Source organism: Procambarus clarkii, chromosome 33, assembly GCF_040958095.1.
Source record: "Procambarus clarkii isolate CNS0578487 chromosome 33, FALCON_Pclarkii_2.0, whole genome shotgun sequence".
Lineage (NCBI taxonomy): Eukaryota > Metazoa > Arthropoda > Malacostraca > Decapoda > Cambaridae > Procambarus > Procambarus clarkii.
Window position 1 is genome coordinate 44,105,296 of NC_091182.1, and position 9,448 is coordinate 44,114,743.

Consider the following 9,448-nt stretch of genomic DNA (forward strand, 5'->3'; position numbering starts at 1 on the left):
CGTGATCTCTGTGACCTTCTGTTTGAAGTAATGCAGCACCTAGACCTATGTCACTAGCATCTGTAACCAACGTAAAAGGTTTAGAAAAATCTGGGTACCTAAGGACAGGTGACGAAATCAAGGCTGCTTTGAGTTTTTTGAATGACTGATCCTGGGCCTCTCCCCAAACAAAGGGTTCATCTTTTCTTTGCAACTTGTAAAGCGGAGCGGCTATAATAGAGAATCCAGCAATAAATGAACGATAAAATCCTACAAGACCTGTGAACTGTCTTACGGCTTCTGCGGTACGAGGTGTTGGAAAATCACGGGCAGCAATAATTTTTGATTCATTCAATGTAATACCTGAAGGTGTAACTGTATGACCTAGGAAATTAATCTTTTGCTTTAAAAATGAACATTTTGCAAGCTTTATTTTTAAATTAGCTTCAGCGAGCTTTGCAAGTACCTTTTCAAGGTTCTGGAAATGAGTCTGAACATCTTGCGACATGATTATGAGATCATCAAGGTAAACTAGAAGCGTACTTCCTATCAATCTACGAAATAGATTTGTCATGAGCCGTGAAAAGGTTATTGGACTACTACGCAAACCAAACGGCATTCTTTTGAAATGAAAATGACCATTGGGAGTACTAAAGGCTGTCAATTGTTTACTTTCCTCATCAAGGGGGATTTGCCAGAATCCCTGCAACAAATCTAACGTTGAGAATACTTTGTTTCGACCAATACTTTGCAACAAATCATTTAGAACTGGAAGTGGGAAACGATCAGGTATTGTTACTCTGTTAAGCTTGCGATAATCGATTACAGGTCTCCAAGTCCCATCTCGCTTTGGTACAAGAATCAATGGAGCGTTCCATGGCGAATTACTCGATTCAATTACATCACTCTGTAACATTTCTTCTACAAGTCTATCTGCTTCTGCTCTCTGAGAATGGGGAAGACGGTAAGCTGGTACATAAATAGGCGTAGTTCCTTGTTCAAGGGGAATTTTATGTGTAATGAGAGAGTGAGAGACCTAATTTTTCTCCTGGTAGAGCAACAACAGCTCTATTCTTGTTCAAAATTTTCAAAAGCTGAGCCACAGAGTCAGGAAAATCAGTAGGACTGAGGTGTTGCGCTTGCACCTCTGGCTGAGATCCCTGTTCTCCTGGTGTGAGTGTACAAACAGTATGATCCATGGAGACATCATCCACAACTCGCACCGGTAACGAGTAATGGGCAAAATCTACAACATGGGTACCAGACTGGAGATGGATATCGGCATTACTTGTTTGCGATAAAAAGTGTGACAGTACCATCCTGCACTGTGTGCCAGGAGGGTTCAACAAATGTACCATTCACTTTACATGTTTCACTTTCCGCAATCACATCCGACAACTCAGGCACTCCCTGAACCTTAACTCTTATTCTGGTGAGAGAATGAGGGTGTAACACAGTGTCAGTAGCCGTGGAACCACTGACTTCAGAGATGGAAGCTGCCAGGCGAGCGAGACAACGAGAATCCGTTAGGGCGTCCCCTTCCAGAAAGTCCCGATACTCATTCTCCTTAACAACTGCACAACTACTATGCTTCAATCGAGTGCCTGTTTTCTCGGGTATGCTACCACGACAATGATCTGACAAACCTACGCTTGCAAGGCGGGTGTCAACAAAATTAACATAATCTGATTGAAGGTTGAACTCGTGGCCCTGTCGATACATGCTACACAAGGGTATGACATGGTCTTTGATACTTATGTTCCAACGATGGGGAAACAATGCAATATTTTCATCAATCATGGTGTACAGACCTAAGAGAATGTCTCCAGGAAAATGAATAATGTCAACAACTAAACATGTTATAGACAATGTGACATCATTGAACTTGAGTGGGAGGTCAATTTCACCCTGAACTTTTACTTTATTTCCTGAAATACCACTTAGAAAAGGTATGTGTGACTGTTTTAAAATAGTAGGGTGCATACTTTCAATGTCTCTAAGAGCTGAGGGCTTGACAATATTAATTTTTGCACCTGAGTCAAGAAAAACTTTTAAAACTCTACCATGTACAATGGCTGATACAAGGGGACCATCACTTGAGACTGGACAAGTTACTATTTTTGACTTATGTTGTCTGGGATATCTGTGTCTTGTTTGTGTCAAATTTACTGTGGATCCGTCAACATCTACAACTGGTCTAGAGTCAGTGTCCTCCTCTGTCAAGTGTCCAAATCTATTTTGGGTAGCTACTGAATACACAGGGAGGGCACTAGGATTGGCTAGCTTGAATTGGTTAGCGGATGGCCTTGGGGGTTTCCCGACGACATGGAGTGAACATTCTGAGCTCCAGCATTCTGTGACTGAGCATTATAATTTGAAGTTGCATTATAGCTGGGCTGGGAGTTGTAATTACGAGAGTTCTGATAATGTCTTGGACGCTGTGAGCCTCGCCAAGACTGACCATGGGAGTTACGAGGTGGAGATGTCCTTTGCCTAGCTCTACAATCCGCAGTGTGGTGACCAACTTGTTTATGGTACGTGCAATATGGAAGCCTAGAATGATTAGATTGATGAGGGGGCCGAGAGAATTGTCTAGGAGGTGATGATCTAGGGGCGGACCAACAGTCCCTTGCAAGGTGGTTACTCTTACCACAATGCCAACATGAGGGAGTGGATGGTTGTGGACTATGGCGTTTCGGCATTTTATGAGGCGGCGAATTTGACTGGGGGCTACGAGCATGGGTACGCTTCTGCGACCAAGAGTTTTGAGAATTTGTGGGAGGATGCTGAGAGCTTGTGACTACATTTACAGCATCAGAGGGTGGCAACAGTTGAGCACTTCGGGGAGCTAGTTTATCTGCGGCATTGTTAATAGCCTCAAATACTTCACCAATTTCATGTTTAACACCAAAATTTTGTTGCTCAACGATTGGTTTTGTATGCTCGGGGGCAAAATGCATTAAAGTACCAAATGCTATCATTTTGGCCATAGCCTCAGGGGACAGATTATTGTCTTTATCTAACCAAGTCGAATTATTCATAGCAGAAACTAAGGCATACAGATACTGATCGAGACGGCTAGTAAACGCATTAAACGATTCACCAGGCTGCATGGTGGCATTGGCAATTTTCTTGACTAACCTATATGGGTCAAGGTCTCCTTTATTAACAAAGCGACGGCGAAAGAAATCCTTAAATTCAGGCCAAGACTGGAGGCTAACAATGGCTTTCTCATCAACAACAAAACGTGCATCACCTTTGGTTGTGTCCACGGCTGACCGTGCAATTGCTAAGTATTCGGCATCAGTAGGCTTAGAAAAACGTGCAACTGTTTTCGCTTCAACCTTACTAAACCATGATTCTAATAAACGTGATTCCCCAGCAAAAAGAGGAATAGCCATTTCCTGAGCTGATCTCTGGCCATTGGGACGAGCAACTGTTCCCATTGATTCTGAAGGGGTTTCAACAGTGGTAGGCATTGTCACAGCCGTGGAAGTAATATTTGAACGCAGATTATAATTAAGTGCACCTGGCATCAGAAATAGTATACACAAAAATAAACACAAAAAAATATCAACTTGGCTAAAGTAAAAATGGCAGAAATAAAATTATTAAATTGGGCTAGGCAAGAAAATAATTAAGAACAAGCAATTGTAAACTAAATTTAGCAATCTTTCATTAAAAAATGACTGGAATTAGATGTATGTAAATTAATTAAACCAGACTAAGCACAGCAATTGAGAATATAAAAACTGGAAGTGCAATTGCAAAATTTCATTAAAAAGATTCAACACAACAAGTGGCAATGCAAGAAATATGGATGTAGCACATAAACTGGACACAGGAATGTATATAACTGCTAGAAACAATTATTTCTTACTTCTCTCGCCTTTGAATTCAGTAATGACACTAGTAACAATTAATGAATAATGGAATCATATGCAAAGAATATTGAAATGTCTCAGAGAAACTGTGGGCCTCTGGAGTACTAAACCGGCTCCAATATTTAACAAGTCACTGAAAGATTAATTCATAAGATATTTTGGATATATTTACGTTAAACCTCATTAAATCATAGCACACGATATCTTAGCTCATATTTACTTAACTCAGGGCTGCAGGATTTTGCAATATAACAGTGGCCAAAACGAAAAACGGTGACCAGACGTGTGAAGAGGACCATGTGAGGGCTTGTTTACAAACTGGTGCGATGGCAGCGCTCCTGGCGGCGGTGGCGCGAAACTCAGGGACCCCACACTGTTGATGCTGGAAGTGCGAAGATAAATTCTGACGACGACGATATTACGACGATGTCGGTGGAGAAACACGATTGGGAGGCAGGAGTTCACACAAAATGATGTAGCAGGGGCTGGTGGCGAGGTGTGTGAGCTTGGGAGGGAGGCAGGGTGGCGACACTAGTCAAACAATTGTAGTCTTTTTTTTTTCACCAATTCCTCTTGAATAACTGTACAACACCCACAATAATCAGTTGATACTTGCGACGATGGCTGACCACGATTTCAGTAGCTTGAACACTCACAAAGCTTAGATACTGTCAGCTTGGGTGGCGGTGGTGGTGGCGCGAGGTTCAAAAAAATGGCTGGCGCGGGAAGCTTCCTTCCTCCTCACTGATGAATGAGCGTTCTCACAGGAAAATATTGACCCTTACTTCTGAAACGTTGGCCTGGAGTAGTGGTTGATGGCAGGACCCCGGTCTGGCACAATATTTGATGCGTGGGTGGCAGGATGGCGGCTTATGGCGGTGGCGGTGGCGGCTGGAACACGAGGCGATGCTGGGTACTTGAACTTTTGTTTCCAGAAAAAAATTTCTGGGTCCCACTGCTGCTACCAGTATTCGTTTGCCTTGTTCGGGTAGAATGTAGACTCAGTAGTCGCTTCTGTATATATTTATTGACTGAGATAGCAAGGTATATATCTGCCTAGCCGAGGTCCTTCTACTCTGAGCCTGTGAGGATAACTGCGGCTGCTGGGAGCATGCTTGATGCTCCTCTGTCTGGCATGACGTCAGAGGCCTACTTGCCTGTGATTGGTTACATTTCAACTGACAGAATTTTGAGTATAACAGAACACTACAACAACGAACACTACAACAACGAACATCACAACAACGACCATCACAAAAACGAACATCTCAACAAAGAACACCACAATAATGAACACTACAACAACGAAAATCAGAACAACGAACACTACAACAACGAACACTACAACAGCGAACACTACAACTACGAAAACCTTAACAATAAACACCACAACAACGAACACCACAACAACGAACAATACAACAACGAACACCACAACAACGAACTCCACAACAACGAACTTTACAACAACGAACACCTCAACAACGAACATTACAACAACGAAAATCACAAAAACGACCATAACAACAACGAACACCACTACAACGAACACTACAATAATTAACACCACAACAACGAACATCACAACAATGACCATCACAAAACGAACATCTCAACAACAAACATCTCAACAACGAACACTACAACAACGAACACTAGAACAACGAACACCACAACAACGAACACCACAATAATGAACACTACAACAACGAACACTAGAACAACGAACACCACAACAACGAACACCATAATAATGAACACTACAACAACGAAAATCAGAACAACGAACACTTCAACAACGAACACTACAACAACGAACACTACAACTACGAACATCTTAACAACGAACACCACAACAACGAACTTTACAACAACGAACATCTCAACAACGAACTTCTCAAAAACGAACCTCACAACAACGAACACTATAACAACGAACACCACAACAACGAACATCACAACAATGAACACCACAACAACGAACATCTCAACAACGAACTCTACAACTACACGAACTTCTCAACAACAACACCACAACAACGAACTTTACAACAACGAACCTCTCAACAACGAACCTCTCAACAACGAACACTACAACAACGAACACCACAACAACGAACATCACAACAACGAACACTACAACAACGAACATCTCAACAACGAACACCACAATAATGAACACTACAACAACGAAAAACAGAACAACGAACACTACAACAACGAACACTACAACTGCGAAAACCTTAACAACAAACACCACAACAACGAACTTTACAACAACAAACACCACAACAACGAACAATACAACAACGAACACCACAACAACGAACTCCACAAAAACGAACTTTACAACAACGAACACCTCAACAACGAACATTACAACAACGAATATCACAAAAACGACCATTACAACAACGAACACCACTACAACGAACACTACAATAATTAACACTACAACAACGAACAATACAACATTGAACACTATAACTACGAACAAAACAACAACGAACACTTCAACAACGAACACTACAATAACGAACACCACAACAACGAACACCACAACAACGAACACTACAACAACGAACACCACAACAACGAACACCACAACAACGAATATTAGAACAACGAACACTACAACAACGAACGTTATAAGAACGAACTCCACAACAAGAAATACTACAACAACGAACTCTTCAACAACGTACACTACAACAACGAACACTACTACACAACAAACACTACAACAACGAACGTTACAACAATGAACACTACAAGAACGAACACTACAACAACGAACAATACAACAACGAACACCACAACAAAGAACATTACAACAACGAACACTACAACAACGAACACTACAACAACGAACTTTACAACAATGAACACTACAACAATGAACACTACAACAACGAACACTACAACAACGAACACTACAACAACGAACACTAAAACAACGAACACCACATCAACGAACACCACAACAACGAACATCTCAACAACGAACATCTCAACAACGAATATCTTAACAACGAACACTACAATAACGAACATCACAACAACGAACATTACAACAACGACCACCACAACAACGAACATCTCAACAACGAACATCTCAACAGCGAACATCTCAACAACGAACACTACAACAACGAACATCTCAACAACGAACATCTCAACAACTAAAACTACAACAACGAACACTACAACAACGAACACTACCACAACGAACACCACAACAACGAACACTACAACAACGAACACTAAAACAACGAACACTACAACAACGAACATCTCAACAACGAACATCTCAACAACGCACACTACAACAACGAACGCTACAACAACGAACACTACCACAACGAACACTACAACAACGAACACTAAAACAACGAACACTACAACAACGAATATCTCAACAACGAACACTACAACAATGAACACTAAAACAACGAACACCAAAACAACGAACACCACAACAACGAACACTACAACAACGAACAATAAAACAACGAACACTACCATAACGAACACCACAACAACGAACACAACAACAACGAACACTAAAACAACGAACACTACAACAACGAACATCTCAACAACGAACATCTCAACAACGAACACTACAACAACGAACATTACAACAACGACCATCACAAAAACGAACATCTCAACAACGAACATCTCAACAACGAACACTACAACAACGAACATCACAACAACGACCATCACAAAAACGAACATCTCAACAACGAACATCTTAACAACGAACACTACAACAACGAACAATAGAACAACGAACACCACAACAACGAACACCACAATAATGAACACTACAACAACGAACACTAGAACAACGAACACCACAACAACGAACACCACAATAATGAACAGTACAACAACGAAAATCAGAACAACGAACACTTCAACAATGAACACTATAATAACGAACACTACAACTACGAACATCCTAACAACAAACACTATAAACAACGAACACTATAAACAATGAACACTATAAATAATGAACACCACAACAACGAACATCACAACAACGAACACCACGACAACGAACATCTCAACAACGAACTCTACAACGACGAACATCTCAACAAGAACACCACAACAACGAACTTTACAACAACGAACATCACAACAACGAACATCTCAACATCGAACACCACAATAATGAACACTACAACAACGAAAATCAGAACAACGAACACTACAACAACGAACATCACAACAACGACCATCACAAAAACGAACATCTCAACAAAGAACACCACAATAATGAACACTACAACAACGAAAATCAGAACAACGAACACTACAACAACGAACACTACAACAGCGAACACTACAACTACGAAAACCTTAACAATAAACACCACAACAACGAACACCACAACAACGAACAATACAACAACGACACCACAACAACGAACTCCACAACAACGAACTTTACAACAACGAACACCTCAACAACGAACATTACAACAACGAAAATCACAAAACGACCATAACAACAACGAACACCACTACAACGAACACTACAATAATTAACACCACAACAACGAACAATACAACATTAAACACTACAACAACGAACAAAACAACAACGAACACTTCAACAACGAACACTGCAACAACGAACACCACAACAACGAACACCACAACAACGAACAATACAACAACGAACACCACAACAACGAACTCCACAACAACGAACTTTACAACAACGAACACCTCAACAACGAACATTACAACAACGAACACCACAACAACGAACACTACAACAACTAACATTACAACAACGAACACTACAACAACAAACACTACAACAACGAACACCACATCAACGAACTCCACAACAACGAACATCTCAACAACGAACATCTCAACAACGAATATCTCAACAACGAACACTACAACAACGAAAATCACAACAACGAACATTACAACAACGACCACCACAACAACGAACATCTCAACAACGAACCTCTCAACAACGAACATCTCAACAACGAACACTACAACAACAAACATCTCAACAACGAATATCTCAACAACGAACACTACAACAACGAACACTACAACAACGAACACCAAAACAACGAACAATACAACAACGAACACTACAACAACGAACACTACCACAACGAACACACACAAACAACGAACACTACAACAACGAACACTAAAACAACGAACACTACAACAACGAACATCTCAACAACGAACAATACAACAACGAACATCACAACAACGACCATCACAAAACCGAACATCTCAACAACAAACATCTCAACAACGAACACTACAACAACGAACACTAGAACAACGAACACCACAACAACGAACACCACAATAATGAACACTACAACAATGAACACTAGAAGAACGAACACTTTAACAACGAACACCACAATAATGAACACTACAACAACGAAAATCAGAACAACGAACACTTCAACAACGAACACTACAACAACGAACACTACAACTACGAACATCTTAACAACAAACACCACAACAACGAACTTTACAACAACGAACATATCAACAACGAACATCACAACAAC